Consider the following 21672-nt stretch of genomic DNA (forward strand, 5'->3'; position numbering starts at 1 on the left):
TTTATGGCACCTTGAAACTCGTGCCCTCCCTTTCGGGGCACGCTACCGTCGGCGAGTATTTAAGGGAGCCGGCGGGCACGGACAAAGACAGTTGAGTCAGTTGATTCAGAGGATTCTCAGAGGCCGAAGAACATCTTCGTACAAGCATAGAAGCTGAGACCACCGAAGAACAAGGAGATCGAAGCTCTAGGATAGACAAACATTCTTGTAACCAGTAACATTCCTGGGAGACATTCTCAGGGCATTTATAGCATCCACACAGGAGTAGGGTATTACGCTTAGCGCGGCCCGAACCTGTCTAAAAATCCCTCCAGTGCATTTACTGCGTTCTGCATTAGATCATTCCACCCTACCTGCCATCGCATTTACACCCATTTATTTCTCCCGCAAACATATTCAGAATCATCCCCCGGCCGAATCTCAAAAAGGGGTCCCTCAGGATCCCTGCGATAGGAGTTCACCCTCCGACAGCTAGCGCGCCAGGTAGGGAGGTTGCATCCCTGAATTTGTTTATTTTTTTCTGCAGAAAAAATGGCAGGTGACCATCGTCTCCGGCGCACCGGCTCCAGCTCCAGTGAGGAAATGGAGCCCCTCGCGCAGGAGGCCCCAGTCGCTGCTGCTTCTCAGCAGCAGCCACGGTCCGCACGCACGGCGCTCCCCTCTCAGGGGGACCATGGCGCTGGGCCCAGTAGGGCCACCGCCGCCATCGCTAGCGCACCGCCTAACCCTCAGCACCAGACTTCCCCGAAACCGTAACGAACTGTGACATTATGCCTCTTCCACAAATACGTACCTTGGCAGAGGATGAGGGCGTGGACGAGGAGGACCATTGGGGTGGGCAAGGAGCAAGTCGGCAACGAACGCGAGGGGGGGCACTGGGGTGGGTAAGGAGCATGCCGGCGACGAAGGAGAGGGGGAGCACTATTTCACCGGGGATATGAATGCTTGCCTTCAACGAGTGCAAAATGGTTCAGTTTTACCATCTGGCGCCGGGGGAAAGAATAGCCAAGGGCAGAGGCAAAAATGTCCATACTTGAATAGCGTATGCCAAGGGCAGGCTCCAGTCGTTTAAAATGACGCCACTCAAATTCGCAAAGATTGTAATGGCACTGGCCCGGTATTATTTTTCCAATAGAATTTTTCAAAACATCGTTTTCATAATAGCATGAATCTAATTTACCCTTCCTTATTTTGCTCTTTCATGAGGCTAATCTTTTCCGTCGATCCAGCACCTTGTGTCACATGTATCTTTTCAAAGATAACGTTGTTCTACGTTTCTAGCGCCGGCTGCACTGCCGACCCCGCAAGCAAAACAAACAAACAATCTACGAACAACGCATCAAAAACCGATTTCCGTGCTGAACATATCGAAGTCATGTATCATATGTGAGCACCTACGTACACTGCCAATGGTGATATGTCTTTCTCACGCCGCATCTGCGACTGCGGACCATACTGACAGGGCCAGCACGCCGGCCGTCTAAACCTACTGCCAAGGTCAAGCCGCACGGATGCACGCTGCAGACTTTTTGTGCTGCTGATGCGAAAGATCTCGACCCCATACGGCTCCCGCTCCTTATCTTCCACAGCCTTTGCTTTGATAGGCAACGGGAGATCAGCCACGACATCGCTGCCGGGCAGATGTTTTCGCGAGCAAGGCGCGCGGCCTAGGCAGCTGGACTGATTGGGCACGTACGTACTCTGCCGTTCAACACCTCCATAGGACCGCCGAAAGCAGTATCGTTTTTAATTGCATTCATGATCACGTGTCACGGATCCTATCTTGTCGGACCTACGTGCAAACATGACAGCTACCTTGGTTATGGACTGGGGCTGCATTATTGAGCTGAGGAGCATTCCATTCGCCTTGACTATCACGAACAAAGAGAGAACAACGCTTCGGTGAAGGAGTGGAGACGTGAGGGTACAATTTTAACCACTATAATTTAAATTCTAATTACCATTATTTATATACATATGAGTACTTTTAATGGTAGTTTTTTAACGTGTGTCTGCGCACACTTGCGGGTGTGTAAGTAGTGGATTGTATGCGTCACTTTGTAATCCAAGAAAAAAGGAAACTGTCAAAAAAGCGATCGCCATTGAAACCTGTCTACGCTACTACGAAAGCAATGTGCTATTTAAATAGAGAAATCAAGGCGCGGGGAACGTCTGTTCGGATCGGAATATACACTTTTTGTACATCGCCAGCTTATTTTGATCCCATTACTCCGAAAAAGAAGTAGTCAATAACGTCATTTTCACTTTGAGTTACACTGTCGATCTCATGATCGTTGCTTTAGCGCACAACCGTGCAAGCCGTTTTACAGAAACCGAATCGTGAAGATCAAATGTTCAGCCTTCCCTGTCAGCTGTTTATGAAGGCCAAATTGTGAATCTGACCGGATCACAGCGAGTTAGACACGGTTCGACAAAATAATATAGTTGATATCAAATAGATAAAAGATCGGCGTCAACCATTCCGAGTAGGCTTCAAAATGTAGGGGTTTCCCTTCTTTTTTTAAATATATATACGAGAAACCAGGCACATTCGCATTCAAAATTAATCCGACCAGAACATAAATCTTGATATAATAAGTGTATATACTCACATCCCTTACCAACCGAGCTTAAATGTAGCGCTTCATATGGTCATCTTGAACTAGGTGGGATTTCTTTCACCAATCTTTGGTGCATGCTATTAAATTAAGCGCTCTCAGATTAAAATCAAAGATTTGATAGATAAATAACCCTTTTATTAGGTCAATATGATTTAGGTTATTAATGTTAACATAGTCAATGGCACAAACATTTTTTATAGTATACAAGATTTAATTTTATAGATACTATGTGATGAACTTGGGGTTCCAAACACCTTAAAGGGATGAATGTCAAGGTCGAAGAAGAGCTTCACAAATATATAAGGACCAATTGGTTAGATAAGTAAATATGGTGTCTCACTTGTGTAGATATGTTTGTATTTTTTTTTACGTATTATGAAGAGGATTTGGGTTTCGTAGTTTGATCTAGTGTCATTAGATTAGTTATCTAGTAGGTGATACACACATTAGGTTTGGATATCTCTAATAGACCAGAGAAAGATCCAAGATATCAAGAAAAAGAAGCTACAAGAATCAGGACATGAGATAGATTGAATTGGACAAGTTCTTGAAACACAGGTAACCTTATCATACGATGAGATCACCGTATCATATGGTGGTTGTCACCGTAACATACAATAGTGGATATTCCAAAGGCCACAAAGTTTTCTAAGTCATCGTACCATATGGTGGGGTCACCGTATAACGATAGGCACCGTACCACGAGATAGAGTATCATACGGTGAAGATCAAGTCACCATATTATATGGTGTGACAAGTCCGTATCATATGGTGGGTCACTATATCATAAGGTGACTATAGAGAAGGATCAATCGGTCAAGTTTCTAACCGTTGGAATGGTGGCCACCGTATCATATGGTGACAGGAGTTTATGGGTAGATTCCTCTAATGATTAGTTCTTAGAGTTGGCCCTATAAATACTCCACCCTCTGGCCATCTGAAGGTTGCTGGAGCTAGAGGGAGTGTTGCTACCCATATTTGAGAGCTCTTTTCACCCAACTGAAGATATTAAAATTCAAGGCAATTAGCAAAAGATTACAAACTTGATTAGTACTAGTTTAGGGATAATGTGCATTTAGCTAGGTGATTAGCCTAGAATTGGCTCAAGTGAGTGATCCACACTTGTTACTCTTGATGTTTGCCTACACCCAGACATGCAGCTTGCCGGTGGTGAGTCATGCGAGACCTTCAAACTGATTTGTGGAGCGGCCGCAAGCATAATGAGCAGGAGGAGTGATCTGTGCCTGAGTGGCAAAGCACTACCATAGTGAAGAGGGTAGTGAGCATCCGGGTGCGCCTATTAGAAGACCCAATGGTGTGTAGAGAGCTCTAACGGTAAGAACCATAAAGTTATCTAATCTGGGAGCTTGACCCTTGTGAGGGGCTCCAACATGGTCTAGGGGTGAGAGGTAACTCACCGATACTGTAACATCCCAAGTTTTAGCATTTTAGAATATAGCAAAATTCACTCCTTTTTAAAAATCTACTTATTAAAAACATAAAATCAAGAAATATATTTATATATATATATATATATGAATATATAGATATATACACACACATGTTTGTATATATCTAAATATATTATTTTGGCTAAGTATTTCAAAGAACACCAAAATAATTTATAAATTAATCCCTGAAATAATTTTAATCATATGCATTTTTATTTATTTGTTTTATGGTTATTTGAGTGGAGAATTGAATTTGAATGTCTCTCAAATTCAAATATATTCTTAGATTCAATTTTGCTGAAATCCAAACAAATGCAAATCTTTTGAATTCAAATCCTCTCCCAAATCTTAGAGCTTCAAATCCAAATCAAAATTCATATAAATTCATTTGAATTTAACCCCATCAATATCCAAACCCTTTTCTCTTAACGGGACGCCTCTCTCTCCTTTCTATTCTATGCAGCCCGTTTGCACAGCCCAGCCGGCCTAGGGTGCTCACTCTCCTCCCCCCGCGCATGCAGGCCACAATGCGCTCCGTGGCCCAACTCCCGCGCTCGCCCGGACCAGCACCCGCACGCGCACATCAGCTCGCAGCCGCTCGCTCGCTCGCACTCATTCGCTCTGGTCTCACTGACACGCGGGCCCCACTATCGCCGCTTTTCTCCCTCCTCCGGTGCATGCCGTTGCGCTATCTGCGTAACACCGCTGTGGCTAACGCATTGACGCATTCAAAGCACCGGCCACTTTTTCGCCCGCCCACTCCTCTCTCTGCTCTCTCCCCTATCTCTGCTCTCTTACGCGCAGTCTGAGGCAGCCCATGACACCGAGCAATTTCCGGTAGGTGCCACCACTGAGAAGCCATGCCACACCTTCTCATTGCCGCTACCACCTCCTGCTCCTTCTCACCCTATAAATTGGGCATGTCACCCAGCTTTTTCCCCTTTCTCCACACTCGGTCCACCATCACCGCACACTTGACCGCCACCGTTGTAGTGTTGTCGCCACCCTTTCCCCATGAGCATCTGAGGAGCACTAGAAGGCAGCTATCTTTCCCGTGCCACCCTTCCTCGCCTAGGAGTCGGACGGTAGCACACCTAAACTTAAGGCTAAGCAGACACCACCGTTGTTGAAGCTTCGCACCGCCGGTTGCCACCCCACCCTTCGTCGTTTCCAAGCCCGGTGAGCTTCCTCATCCCCTCTTGCTCCCTCCTAGCTAGAATATCATTGCTCTTGAGCCCCACCCCCATTGTGCGACATCTTCAGCCATGAGCTCGTTCCCCGCCGTCGTGTCGAGCTCGCCACTAGCGCTCGCCTTGCCCTAGCTGAGTCGGCCTTCATGTCGTGGTGTTTCCTATGAGCCATGGTCATTGGTTGCATATGCCCTACGCGGTCGATTAGCACTCTGCTACTACCCAGCTGCTGCTCCGCCGCCTTAACCCGCTTCGGCCGCCGTCTGATGCCTCTCCGGCTACTGCCTACCGTAGTTAAGTCCCCAAGCGAATCCCTCAAAGCAAGTAGATGCCCAGCACCCATTCATCGTCATAAGTCCCTGGCAGGAACACGATTTAGTCGAGCCCTCAGCATCGTACTGCCATGATTACTCACCGCAGTGTCCCCTCTACTGTTGCTTCGCTCTGCCGGTGAGCTCGCGCGTGTGTGGCAGGCCTTTGGCCTGTTGGCACAACCCAGCCGAGTAGGCTATGGCTCGACCCAGGAATAGCTAGCCTGCTGGCCAGCCCAGCAAACTAAGGTCGTGCCCGTAGCCCACAAAACCAATCAACCCAACCCATGTGGGGCCACTGTGTAGCCCAGCCTAGGCCCATGCCTTGGTTCAATCCAGTCCAATCTTGTACTATTTAGTGGGCCCTACCTAGTTATTTTTCAGTGGGACCTGTGGGGCCCACCCATGAATACTGTCATTTCATAATTTCTTGATTTAATTTAGATTAAATCTTCCGTGAGTCATAACTTCTCCGTTCTGATTCCGATTCTGGCGATTATTTCACCTAAATTCATCTAAATTCAATATATATATTTCTATCTTAGTGTGATATCTATTAGGGCTCAATTGGTATTAAATTTGGTGTTATTTGATTCTTCTTTAGTATAGCTCGTTCTTGACCACTGTCACGTCAGCAGAGCTGGAGGACTTCGTTGAGGAACCGGAGAACCCCGAATTCGACCAAGGTTTAGAAGAAGACTTCGAAGAAGGCAATTTCTATCTCCTTGATCATTTTTAGCCCATGTTTTTCAATAATCTAAATTGATCAACTTAAAACCTGACTTATTATCGCATGTGCTATGTATTGTGTTATTTCTAACTACTTGCAGTAGTTAAATCCTATCAAACAAATATCATACCTTAAATGTCTTATCCAGAATACATATCACCCTAGGATTTACCTGTCATTATCTATATTAACATCGGACGACGCCATGATATCTAGCATGCTTAGGATGGAATACTTCTCCTTAGATATGTCACTAGTGGAATACATCTCTTCGGAGTTGTCGCTTCACTTTTAATCAGTTCAACTCATATGCCATGAACCTTTGGTAACCGTGGATTCCTTCATGTGGTGTGCGATATGGTGTGTGATGTGTAAAATAGGTGAAAACAGTTTTGGCGGGGGCAAGTAGAGTAGTCCTCCAATAAGGATGCTCTTGAGGGGCTTAAGTTACCTCTGTGGTATTCAGTGCCAGCTGAAGATGTCTGCCCAGCCGTATAAGTATTGAATCGTTGCACCATCAAGCTAAGCTACCCCAGTGCAACCATGAGTCATGTATGGACAGGACTTGACTTTTCTATCTCCTGGCCAAATTGGACATTTTACTAGGAGGCCAAGGGGAGCAACGAGGACCCAAGCGCCTATCAGGTGCTCTACATTTGTGTTTCGGACCCAGCCACACTGTGATGGTCATTAGGGGAGTACACTTTGTACGAGACCTGGAGCACTAGGGACATCTCGAAGTAGTGTCCTGCGAAGGAAGGCGATTGAAGCGCCTTAGTATGATTCGCTCATCCGCTTGCAACTGGTGGAGGCTGAGCATATCATGTGGGTACAGTGTACAACCTTTGTAGACTGTAAATCTATTTGAATAGCTGTGTCTATGGTCATGGATATGACATTTGGTTAGACTCAGGGGCATGTGTATCTTTGATGAGTGAGTGTGTGGACTAAATGTCCGTATAATGAGGTTGTTGGCTCAGTCTGCCAAGAGTTGTATAGTACTAGAGATATGCCAGACATAATGATAGGGACATGGGAGCAAGGTGTAGCCCCTCCCAAGACCGAAAACCCCCCAAATATACATTGTTACTTTGTTTACTCCGTTTGAAAGTTATTAGTAAAGAATATAACTGGATACCTGCATAAACTGTTTTACGCTTAAACTAAACCGTAAAGCCTTATCCTTGAGTCATCCTTTATGCATCTATCAACACCTTGATATAGTATAAGACTTGCTGAGTATCTTCCATACTCATTCATGCTATCATTCAGATGAGAAAGCAGATAACGACTTCGCTGGAGATGAAGGCGCAGATGAGGAGTAGATTAGTGGTTGCATTCGCACCCTAGCTGCCTGTGGATTTGGGATGTTGTTCCTCTATGCTTTTGTTAACTTGTTGGCCAAGGCTTGTAATACTCTATTGTTTAAAACATTTGTATTTTTGTAACTGTAGCGAAAATGGCCCTATTAGGTCATGATTGTGATTTTGATGATTAATGGCAATATAGTCAATGGGACTAACATGTTCATCAAGAATATACGTTAGTAGGTCTCATGGATGCAATAAATGAAGAAGCCACCAAAGTCAGGACAAAGTTTGATTGAATTGGAGAAGTCTCAAGGAAAATGACTACACCAGATGGTCCGATGATACCACAATTATACACATCGGAGTGTTCCTCCCAGGTGTGTTATACTCACCGGATGGTCCGATGCTCTAAGGGGTATACACACCAGAGCATTCTTGTCAGAAGAAGCCAGAGGAGTTTCCACTCATCGGATGGTCCAGTGATAGGAGCAAAAGCACACCGGAGCATTTCTTGCAAGGGGTTTTCAGAATTGAAGAGTGAAGATCAAGGTACCAGATGGTCCAGTGATCAATGTTGTGTGCACCGAAGGCTTCACCGGAGCATTTAATAGAATGTGTGAAAAATCCAAAGAAGACTAAATTCTACACACCGGAAAGTCTGGTGATCTGAAGATCAAAGCACCAGACAGTTGAACAATGAAGAATTGGCTCGATCAGGCTCCAGTATACGCATCGGATAGGTCGGTGATGGAAATGGAGTATACACCGGATAATCCGGTGATCAGAAGAAGTTTGAGTGGAGTTCCAACAGCTAGTATCTACTGATGTACACACCAGATGGTCCGGTGCTTGTATTTTGTTGTCACCGGATCATCCGGTGTTCACAGAAAAGTTGAGTTGTTGGGATAACAGCTAGTCCGTGGAGTTGAGGCTATATATACCCCTCCACTCATTCAGTTGAAGGTGCTGGAGTCCATAGAATCCCATATACACTTGAGAAGACATCCAAGTCACAAAATTTCTTGTTCATCCAAGGCAATTAAGCACACCATTAGATAGTGATCAGTGCTTATAGGTCTAGAGAGTAGTGTTGCTAGGTGCTGCAACCTAGAGAGTAGATCAAGGAGTGATCCAACCGTGTACCGAGAGGTACGCCGGTGTGTTAGAGTCTTTGTGACTCGCCGGTAACTTGTTGACCCTCTGAGTTGGTGTGGAACGGCGGCAATAAGAATGTGTGGGGACGCGAAGGCCCTTGTTGTTGTGACTAAAGATCCGAAGTGAAGACGGCGTACAAGTAGTCGGAAGAGAGGTTAGTGGTGAGACCTCGTATTGGTGGTTTGGTGGCTCATCATGCTTAAAACCTTATCTTGGTGACTTGGTAGCTCAAGAGTCGTGACCGGAAGAGACTCGACGACCGGGAGCAAATCCTTTGTAAAGCTCCAACGTGGACTAGGGGTGGCTTGTGTGCCACTGATACCACAGGATAAAAAATCCCTTGTGCCTAGTTTGTGTCTCTACCTTATTTATGTTTTCGTATTTACATACTTGTAATTGACCTTGCTATAGTAGGTTACAATCCTCTTAAGTGGTAGAGTAGACACACTAGATAAACTTAGAGCACATTTAGATAGAAATTGAGATAGATTTATCTTGTGAAGTTTTGCAGCTATTAGTTTTTAAGTGTCCTAAATCACCTCCCTCTTAGGATATTGTCGTTCCTCACAGTTGGTATCAGAGCCTCGTTCTCTTGATAGGCTTAATATCTTAGAGTTGTGACGTCCGAGGTTGGGATAGATACCCATAATGCTCCACTTTTCAACGGCACTAATTTCCCCTGACGAAAAATTCTAATGACATATTATTTGCAAGCTAAAGGTTTAGATATTTGAGAGTCACCGAGGAAGGGATGGGGCAACCCTCACCAAAAAGGAGAAGCAATTAGATGCATTGACCAAGAGTATTTTTTATCATCTTTATGTCTCGATGCACTTAATGGTGTTTATTCTCTCACCAATGCACATGATATTTAGAATAGCCTCATCGAAATACATGAAGGCACAAAAGATGCGCGCAATGAAAACTATCATGTGCTAGTAACTAAGCTCAATGGTATCAAACTACCCCATGAAAATGCTAATGATATGTATTCTCATTTGAATATTCTTGTCAATGAGATCAATGGGCTAGGTTTGACACAAATTAGAGATGATCAAGTGGTGAGAAGAATACTTTAAGCTCTTCTTCCGAAGTACAAGCTAATTGTCTCCATTATCTACGACAACCATGACATGAGCAAGATGACTCCAAGTCAAGTTCTCGGCAAGATCACCGCCCATGAGATGATCATGAACATGGGGGTTGAAGCTTCTACCTCATCTGACATCAAGAACCTTACCCTCACAAGAAAGCAAGCTCAATGTCAACACATGAAGGTAAGGATGAGAAGATAAGAGCAAGAGTCAAGCTCAAGTGAAGATGATGATGATCAAGATGAAGGAGCTATGAAGAGGATGATCAAAGCACATCAAGCGATGAATAAATTGATCCCAAGTTTGCTAAACTCATGTTACAAGTAGAGACATCAAGAGGATCAATACTAAGATTGATCATCCAATCTCCTTAAAAGACTTGGTCAAAATAATTGATCATATCAAGAAAGAGAAGAAGATCAAGAGCAAGAGGGAGACCAGAACAAGAAGCAAAGCATTCGCAAGCATAGGAAGATAGGTGAGCGACGATGAAGAATCAATTGTTTTGACATTAAGCTTTCTCTCAATTCAATTTATTAGAATTCCTAGTGTAGGTTTTTCATATGGTAGGTTACTTGTGTTTCTCTCTTTCTTATATGCAACCTACATGGTTTATTAGTTGTAGGTTCTTTACATGGCACTAGTTTTATAATTGGTATCTTTAATGTGCCATGATTCAATCTATAGGATAAATCCTCATTGTTATAAATAATAAGTGCATATATTTCACAAGTATTCAACACTTGTATGCACGCATATAGGGACAGTATATCCTATGGGTTGTGATTTTGAGACTAACATGTGTTTCAAGTAATATGTTTTGTAGTCTCATGGAGTGATCAACACATCCCCGGATGTATGCAATGTTTAAAGACTTCAATTGATATAATTGTCAATTATTTTGTTCATTTAAGCTACCTCCATGTATAATATGGATTAAACTATCTATCTCTCATATTGTCAAGTTGTGTATATGTTTATTTCTCTTCTATGTATGCACGTATATAGGGGGAGTTTAAATCATATTATGTGAGTTTCATGAATTGTGATCAATATGTCTTTATTCCAATTGGTACCATATTCTCAAATTGTATTACATCAACTGGCATCCTTTATATTGGTATCATTTTATTGGATTAAGATTTATGAAGCTCTCTCTCATGTGCTCTAATGTCTTTCCTTGAGTTCAACATGTTTTTGTAGCCCTTTTTGAGATTGTTGAAAAAGAGGGAGAAGTTTGATGACCAAAGCAAAAAAGCAAAATATAAGATATCTAGGAATACCAAAGTTGACAAAGGGGAGAAGAAGAAGAAGATACAAGAAGCAACATGAGGCACCTAGGTTGACAAAAGGGGAGAAGCTCTTGCATGGGTCGATTAAAGGAGATAGTGGCAATGGAGAAAGGCAGAGCCATAACAAAAGGGGGACTAAGTGGTAAGAATATGCATCCAAGCAGTGTGGTAAGGCTTTGTGCTCTTTACAATTGGTATCATTTATTATTTCCACTTGCTTTAGTTGTGTTATCATCAATCAACAAAAAGGGAGAGATTGTAATGAAAATGACCCTATTAGGCCATGATTGTGATTTTGATGATTAATGACAATATAGTCAATGGGACTAACATATTTGTCAAGAATATACGTTAGTAGGTCTTATGGATGCAATACATGAAGAAGCCACTGAAGTCGGGACAAAGTTTGATTGTATTGGATAAGTCCGAGGGAAAATGACTGCACCGGATGGTCTGGTGATACCACAATTGTACACACCTGAGTGTTCCTCCCAGGTATGTTATACTCACCGGATGGTCCGATGCTCTGAGGGCTATACACACCGCAGCATTCTTATCAGAAGAAGCCGGAGGAGTTTCCATTCATGGGATGGTCCGGTGATGGGAGCAGAAGCACACCGGAGCATTTCCTGCAGAGGGGTTTCCAGAATTCAAGAGTTAACATCAAGGCACCGGATGGTCCGATGATCAATGATGTGTGCACCGGAAGCTTCACCAGAGCATTTAACAGAATGCGTGAAAAATCCAAAGAAGACGAAGTTCTACACACCGGAAGGTCCGGTGATCTGAAGATCAAAGCACCAGACAGTTGAACAGTGAAGGAATTGGCTCGATCAGGCTCAAGTATACACACTAGATAGTCCAATGATGGAGATAGAGTATAACCCAGACAATCCAGTGATCAGAAGAATTTTGAGTGAAGTTCAAATGGCTAGTATCCACTGATGTACACACCGGATGGTCCAGTGCTTATACTTCTGTTGTCACCGGATCATCCGGTGTTCACAGAAAAGTTGAGCTATTGGGATAATGGCTAGTCCGTGGTGTTGAGGCTATATATACCCCTCCACTTATTCATTTGAAGGTGCTGGAGTCCAGAGAATCCCATATACACTTGAGAAGACATCTAAGTCACAAAAGTGCTTAAAGTGTTCATCCAAGGCAATTAAGCACACCATTAGAGAGTTATTAGTGCTTATAAGCTAAGAGAGAAGTGTTGCTAAGTGCTACAACCTAGAGAGTGGATTAAGGAGTGATCCAACCATGTACTGAGAGGTACGGCGGCGCCTTGAAATCTTTGTGACTCGTCGGTAACTTGTTGACCCTCCGATTTGGTGTGAAGCGGCGGCAAGAAGATTATGCGGGGACACGGAGGCCCTTGTCTTTGTGACTAAAGCTCTGAAGTGAAGATGGCGTACAAGTGATCGGAAGAGAGGTTAGTGGTGAGATCTCGCCTTGGTGGTTTGGTGGCTGATCATACTTGAGGCCTTGTCTTGGTGGCTTAGTAGCTTAAGAGCCGTGACCAAAAGAGATTTGACGACCGGGAGCATATCCTCTATGGAGCTCCAACGTGGACTAGGGTTGGCTTGTGTGCCACCGATACCACGAGATAAAGAATCCCTTGTACCAAGTTTGTCTCTCTACATTATTTACGTTTCCGTATTTACATACTTGCAATTTACCTTGCTAAAGTAGGTTGCAATCTTCTTGAGTGGTATAGTAGACACACTAGATAAATCTAGAGCACATTTAGATAGAACTTGACATAGGTTTATCTTGTGATGTTTTGGAGCTATTAGTTTCTAAGTGTCCTAATTCACACCCCCCTCTTAGGACGTCACCGTTCCTCATAGTAATCTTAATACTTTCATGTATGATTGTGATGCCACAATTATTATACTATGCATATAAACTATTTGATCCAAGGACTGATACAAGAGGCATAGGAGATCCTGGGAAAGGGGTCTTACAGATACCATGAAAAAAGTCATCATGTCGAGTTTGCACTCTCTATCTCATTTACATTCCACACTTTTATATTGCATTGTTTTCTCTTCCACATTTACCTTTCCTAGAATTGCATGTATAGTTATTAGGATTGGAACCTAGGGTGCAAAACTTCATTGCGATAGAGTACACTAGATAAACCTAAGATACTAATTGATTTAGAATTATCTTGTTATTTTGGAGTTGAATAGTTTTTAAAATCTTAATTCACCCTCACCCCCTCTTAGGGAGTCATCAGTATGGCTCACATTTGGACCTTTTGGCTTCATCGCCTAGTGAGAAAGTGATGACTGGAGACGGGATGGATATCAGTATGGATCCTCACTTTGACCGTACAAAGTTTCCCCATTGAAAATTTCTCATGTCTGGCTATCTAAAAGCAAAAGGATTATATGTTTAGAGAGTGGTAGATATCAATATGAACACCTTGTGTAGGCCCAATAATCCTACAAAAGCCAACAAAGAAGAGTTGCAATTCAATTTATTGCTAGAAATATTTTATTTTCATCTATTAGCATTGATGTTTTTAATCGTGTTTATCGTCTCATCAATGCACATGATATTTGGACCATGCTCATTGAAATTCATGATGATTCAAAAGATGTGTGTGAAGAAAAATATCATGTTGTCAAATCTAAGATGAGTAATTTTGTCATACTTCTACATGAAAATGCTAGTGACATGTAGTTGCGATTAAATGCTATTGTTAGGGAGCTCAATGGCATAGGATTGATACAAATAATAGATGAAGATGTGGCGAGAGAGATGCTTCGAGTTATCCTTCGGCCCTAGTATGACACCATCATTCACAACTGTGAAGATTTGAGCGAGATGACGCCCACAAAGGTGCTTGGGAAGCTCACCGCACATGATCTTTACTTATATGAAGGGTGATCTTCATCAAGCCAAAAGAGTCTTGCTCTTGCAAGCAAGCAAGAAAGGATGAAGATGAAGAAAGATTCAAGCTTAACCAAGTGAAAAAGATGATGATGATTCAAGTGAAGATGAAGTTGATCCAGAAATTATTGATATAATAAAAAAAAATTGGACAAAACTCTGAAGAAGGTCAATTCCAAAGGCGTCCCAATGACAATTGAATATGCCATCTTCATACACATTAGAACAAACAAAGAAGAAGTGTCTTTGATGTAAAGAAAGAGGGCACAACTTTTAGTATTGCCCATATCTTGCCTAAAAGAAGAAAAAGGACAAGCTCAAAGAAAAAAGGAGAAACAAATGAGAGAAAGAGAGAAGGCACTCACAAGCATAGGCAAGCGGGTATATGTGGAGGAAGATGAGGCATCACATGTGATTATGAAGCAATCTTAAGCAAGAGATTATGAACTCTCACCATCAAATTATCAATTCCTCCACCGACTCCATCGTCATCATCACACATGTGCCTCATGGCCAAAGGTAAAATTGAAAGAAATGTAAGTGATTATGAAACCGACTATGAATCTCTTACTTACGATGTACTTGTTAAAATAATCAATGAACAACAAAAGGCCCTAATAAAAATAACTAACAGGTTCAACATTCTTAAAGATATTCATCTACATTTGTTACTAATTATGATAAATTAGCTAGCAAATATGAATTGCTTAACAAGGAGCATGAAGAGCTTAATTGAAGGATCTTGAGCAACAACCTAAGACCTCAAAGAAATCATCCATCTCATTTTTTTCATGTCAATTATAAGATGAATGCTTCTAGTTCTTGTGATGATTTAATTTATATATCATGATCATCTACTTGAAATAAAAATATTTGTATTGAGACTAACGTTGCAAGTGAGAACAATGAGCACAAGCAAGAAATAGAAAAGCTTAAGAAGGACTTGGAAGAAATGAAGCAAAGTACTTATATTGTCTCTGGTCAATAACTTGATTGGCACTATTACACATCTTCTTATTCAATCTCTCTCATATTCTATGAGGTGTGGAACAAGAATGTATGTAATTGTGATAATCCACGTTTACTGATTTTATAACTTGTGGGCATGAGCTGAGGCCCTTTTCTAGTTATTTCAGCTTATTTTCTTCCTTGCTTTAGGTACTTGCCACAATGTTGTCTGTAAAAGCCCAAATTCTGAACCCAAAATAAATAAAAACAATTTTATAAAGGAAATAAAAACTTTTGCAAAACTAAATAAATCCTAAGTATATTTATATTTGTATACAAGCATATGTACATATATATAGTTAAGTATGTATGAGTATAAACATATATATATATGTGTGTGTGTGTGTGTGTGTGTGTGTGTGTGTGTGTGAGAAGGGCTATTTTCTTTATATAAGTGTATATTTATCAATAAATGTTGCTTGAATTGTTTGATTTCTTCTTCTGTGCTTATGTGTGTGTGTGTGTGTGTATTGAGTATATGTGATGCATACATGTATGTATGTATATACTAGAGAAAATACCTAGAAATGGAAATAGAAAAGGAAAATAAAAAAGGAAAACCATCTCAGGCCGTCTACACAAACCCCAACCCAGCCCCTCCTCTCTTCCTTCTGGCCGGACAGCCCAGCTTGGCCGCCCCCTTCTCTCTCCTGTCCCTTCCCTTCTCTGTTGGATTGCAACCTGATCGATCCGGCCCATGCGCGTGTGTGATAGCCCAACCAAGCCTGCCTTCTTCTCCTTCCTCCTCTCCTCTCTGCTCTCTGTTGTCGTCTGGCAACAAGGTGATCGGGGAGACCACACGACGTATTCGTCGAGTGCTGGGTGGAGATCAAGCCATGACCGCCAAAATAGAGTCGCCCAAGCTTCTGGAAGCTAAAGCCCATGGAGGAGCTAGCCAAGCCCGGGAAGAACACGAGATGGCCTCAAGATAGAGTGAGTCGGTCGCACAGGAAGAAGGTCAAATTTGCACGCTATGGAAAGCAATTGACCAAGAGATCAAAGGGGAAAGATTCTAGAAGGTGTGCACATGTTTTTGCCCAAGAGATAGAAAGTCGAGCTCTTTTGAATCACAATACGGAGTTTGTATCACCATCACCTTCAAAATTCGAGTCTAACTCAAATTACGAGCCCTCGAGCCCTCCCGTGTATATAAAGCCAGCCATAGAGCCTCCACAAAGCATTGCCAACCATGCGCCCATCTAACAGAGGCAAAAGCACCACCGAAACCCAATTCCTTATGAGCTTCGAAGCTCAAATCCGCCGCTCAGGATCACTAGCCTCACCAGAAGCCCACCTACACCGACCCGTAGCCTAGACGTGTTCACCATGAGCACGTGGTCCTATTCCACCGCTCGTCGGAGTAATCGAAGCCCAGTGACGACATTCCAGCATCATCATTGAGAGCACCACCACAGGAAACGAAATCGCCACTGCTCTATTCGATCGAAGCAAACAGAGGTGAGCCATCACCATCTAATCTGTGTTGAACAATTGAGATGAGATCTTGCGTATCCGTTCGGTCTAGTTAGATCCAGATCGAACGATCTTAGATCGATGATCCAGATTATATGAACTTAATGCCGGCAGTTACCGTAACGTGACGTCGTTAGCACCACGTCAACTGTCCATGTCAGTTTTCTTTTTATTTGTTTTTATGTTATGACGATGTCATATATAGTATATATTACATAATAAATAGTTTTCCAGTATAAAGATAATTTTTAAAAAAATAGGAATACATTAGAAAATAAATTTTAATAATATTTTCATAGTTTTATTTAATTTTTTAATGTTTTAAATAGTATTATAATTTAAATAAATGCTAAAAAATTCTAGAAAAATCCTAGAAAATCATAGATGACTTTGAAAAATTCTAGAAAAAAATCCTAATCACATATTTTCATCTTTAGTTAATCGTTTTTGTCCAATTTTAATCTTTCAAAGGCTGGAACTTTTATATGTTTAATTTGACCTGTTCTTTCATGGAAATGTTTGAAAAAGTATGATTTTGTGTGTGATGATGTTTGTTGTGTGATATTTGGTTCTTTTTGGATCTTGGTGTTTATGTATTGCCTTTTTGCTTATGTTTGCGAGTAGATATCAACGTTCCAAAGGAGCTAGAAGGACTTCATGACCAACTTTGAAGATTCAACTGAGTACGATGAAGGCAAGTTATGTTCTTGAACATATTTATCCTAGTTTTTAAAATATTTTATTTTACAAACATGCATGCTAATAATTTTATCAGGAATCCCAAGATTTAGGCTTTACCTTAGTTGTCCCTTATCAACCTTGCCGCCATGGTTTTGGTTATGGAAGGGTAGATGGTTCTTAGCCTTGATTTGGGTTGGTGATCATGATAATGGCTCTACGAAATATGATAATGGTCCTATGCAATAATGATGGAAGATGGTTTAATTTTTATAGCAACTTGGTATAGGAATTTAAGAATGGTTTGATGAGACCAATACAGGATGTACGGTTGGGATGTGGTAGTCTTTCTCAAATCTAAGAACCAGTTCATAGAGTGATCTTTCCGAATTAACAATACAACCACAAGTCAAGAATGGGATGGGTATAGCCAATTAATTTGCATAGTCTTAGCATTGTGTAGACCATCCGATTATGTGAACGGAAGGGTGTACTTCCAGAGTTCCATTGGCTTAAGAGGGGGCTTCCATTATTGAGATGTATTCATGCGGCGATGAAACCTTAGCGGGTATGCACGTGTTGAGAGGGGCATTGTAAATTCTTTGAAGTGGTCAACTTGGCGCACACCTTGAAAGTGTGTAAGGTACTATATCATTCACAATGTCAAACCTCTGGTCGATGCCTTTGTCGAGTCCTTAGGCCTCAGGCTACTTGATGACAAATGTGAAGGGTATCGGCAGCAAATTATGATCATGACTTGTAGGTAAAGTGTACGACCTCTGCAGAGTGTAAAATTAGATATTCAGCCGTACTCACAGTTACAAGTGGCAAGAAAAACCTCACATGATTAAAACTTGATGGTTTGGTTGGTCTGATCAATCATAGTGGTGGGAACTATTATTGAGGTGTTGTTCAACCTTGGTGGTGAGAACCTTGGTTGGGATGTTAAAAAGTTGGTTAAGTCAAGATGGTTAGAATCTTGAGGTGGTTGTTTATTTATTGTTGTTCACTTAATTATTAATGCTTTTCAAATATTTTACCTAAATGTTGTTTTATGCAAAAGAGCCATATTACCATATTGTTGACAACCCTTCATCTGCATATTATTTCCTCATAACTTACCGAGTAGAACATGTGCTCACTCTTGCTATCACCAAACACTCAGTTGGAAAAGCTATCAAAGAGTTCATTGAAGATGGATCGCTCTAAGTTGCTTTCTACATCAGCCGTGCCTATGGAGTCATCGTGAAGGATTAGAGTCTACATAGTTCCGCTGTAGAGTTTAATTTGGATCTTGGTCCTTTAAGGTCACTTTTGTAAAATGGTTTAATGATGATTAAATGTGATATTGTAATGATATTCATATATAAAATCACTATGTGGTATGATTAATTCCTGGTCTTAGCACATGGATGAGATTGGTCTTTTCCTTGGACCGGTCTCGACATTGGCCTCCTTGGCTTATCATAAAAGAGTTTACCATCTCAGTGTAACCTCTATTACACGAGCAAATGAGGGAAACAATTGCAATACATTTTGACTGAGGCAATATTTTGCTACATTGGCTAATGATAGGAGGCCACATATTTGTAAATGAATTATTTTGTTACTTTGTTGTTTTGTCCATTTTCAGTGATAGATGCTGATTATTTTGTTGGCCTATAATGATGAGGCAAAGGGTGGTCTATGATGAATGGCTATTTTTCATCAATATCATTAATTTGCATCATCTATTTGTAATCATCAGATGATAAATTCATTGAGATACACTACTACAAAAATTTATAAGAGTGTCGGTTTAAAAACAGCTTCAGTGTCGGTTTTTTCAACTAGAACTCTTTACTCGGCACTGATAGTCAGTGACTATCAGTGCCGATTCTGGAACCAGAATAGTAACTCAGCATCACTGCCGGATTGAACCACGAACCGGCAGTGAAAGTGCATCGGGAGCCAAAAAAAGGAAACAAGCCAGCTCGACGAGCCGGCTCGGCTGCCGGTACCACCACGCCAGCTCTGACCGCACCACCGATGGCGCTCTCCGCCGCAGCGCTCGACTCATCTCAAACACAAGAACACATCTCAAACATAAGAACATAATCAAATCGACTCATCTCTCATCCATATACTCATCTCATCCATATTCGAACACAAAAACACTACACTACATCGCCAACCAGCGCGAACAAACAAGATGCATGAGCTCTACAAGTATACTATAGCTATGCTCTTGAGTAGGGCCGGGTCCTGCTGCTGGGAGAGCAGGGCCAGCACCCGATGGTAGCTCTCCACCGTCGCCCTATTCTTGAACCTCAGATGGACCTCAGCTCCTTGCAACTCTTACAAGTAGCAGCATCTGAAAAACAAAACCAGAGAAAGAAATAAATCACACAGATCTAGAGCAAGATGCGCAAGAACTAAAGCAAGTGTGTGTGCATGCTCGCGGGTGAGTGCATGGCGTACCATGAATTCATCGAGCTCGTGGTCGAGACCGACCTCCCCGGCGGCAGAGGTGACAGCGCACCTCTCTTGGCCGATCTCCTCCAACAGTGTTTCACCTCTCCTAGAGCCCGAGCATCCACCGAGAAGAGGATCGAAGCCATAGGCAACGGGAGTGCACCGTCCTACAGAGCACAGAGGAGAGATCAGAGAGAGAGGAGAGAGAGGAGAGAGAGAGGAGAAACGAGAGGAAGAGAGAGTGAGAGACAGTGGAGTGACGCTCAACCTTATCTCTTCATAGCTGTGTGTGACTAAGTGAGGGACGCGAGCCAAAACGCCATTTGATAGAAATTTTGGATCCGTCCGTATCAGTGCCGGTTGTGGCATGAACCGGCACTGAAAAAGGACTATTAGTACCGGTTCGTGGCTAGAACTAGCACTGAAGTATCAATACCGGTTCCAACCACTAACCGGTACTTATAGTCCTTTTCAGTGCTGGTTCTTAGCGGCTCACTCATTTTTTGCATGTGAGAGATTTAGAATCGGCACTGATACATCTTCAGTCACAATTTTTGCACAACCGGCACTGATAGAGCACTACTTATAGCCAATTTTGTAGTAGTGATAGATACAGAAATAAGATGCAGAGTAATGATAGGGAGGTTATTTTTCATGTGCCACTTCTGAGTCCACATATATATGTTAGCTATGATGGTTTGTACCCTAATTTGAGGCCCTAGGAAAATTTAAGTTGAATTTACAATCCAAAGTGATACATGTTTGTCTTTTTTCACATATTAGCAAATAATGATGTTGGATAGCTATATGTCATTCACTATTCCAGATATTGTGTGCACAAGCTACTAGGTGCCATTGCATTCAGTTACTTGTGCATGCAGAATCTAGAGGGAATTGCTTTCACTTGTAATGTGTTGATATCCAAATTCTGATGACAATCCCTAATTCATGTTCATGTCTCAATGATGATAGTTGGTGTCCGATGGGGACTACAATTGGAGGTGGTTATGTTTAGGTAGTTATTCCCTCATGTCTGTCATGCTAGTATGCATTTGTTTGTCATTGTGTATATTAGAGAGATATGTACTCATATTACATATATGTCTAAAATGTACTACTGCAATATGATCAGGTTTGTTTATCGATTCTTGTTCATGACTTAACTAAGGATTAAATTAAACCTAAAAGTATAGAAGCCGGTTAAACAAACTCCCACTCTCTGTATAACTAACCGCACCTGAGGAGCAGTTGATTAGATCAAGAGTGAGGGTCGATTTAATCGACTGCTTAAAATATCAAAATACTCAGCATAGTACAGTCGGTTCATATGAACAACCGACTGCAATATAGAGAATATTGCAGTCGATTTCCATAATGAACCAATCATAATACTCAACACAGTACAATCGGTTTATGTGAACAACCAACTGCAATACGAAGAATATTGCAGCAGGTTTTGACAACGAATTGACTGTAATACTCAGCATAGTACAATCGGTTTATGTGGACAACTGACTACAATACAGAGAATATTACATGCAATTTTAATAACAAACTGACTCTAATATTTAGCATAGTACAGCCGGTTTATGTGAACAACTGACTGCAATATGGAGAATATTATACCCGGTTTCGATAACGAACTAGCTGCAATACTAAGAGTAGTACAATTAGTTTATGTGAATAACTGACTGCAATACAGAGAATATTACAGCCAATTTCGATAACAAACTGTTTGTAATACTCAGCATAGTACAATCAATTTATATGAATAACCGATTGCAATACGGAGAATATTATAGCCGGTTTTGATAACGAACCAGCTATAATACTCAAAATAATACACTCGATTCATTATATGAAGAACCGACTGCAATACGAATAATATTACAGTCAGTTGCGCTAACGAACTGACTGTAATACTTTAGTTGGTACAATTAGTTTCGTTAAGTAAGCGGCTGCAATAAGAATTATTATAGTCAGTTCTTATAACTGTCTGGA

Source organism: Phragmites australis, chromosome 7 (genome assembly GCF_958298935.1).
Source record: "Phragmites australis chromosome 7, lpPhrAust1.1, whole genome shotgun sequence".
Lineage (NCBI taxonomy): Eukaryota > Viridiplantae > Streptophyta > Magnoliopsida > Poales > Poaceae > Phragmites > Phragmites australis.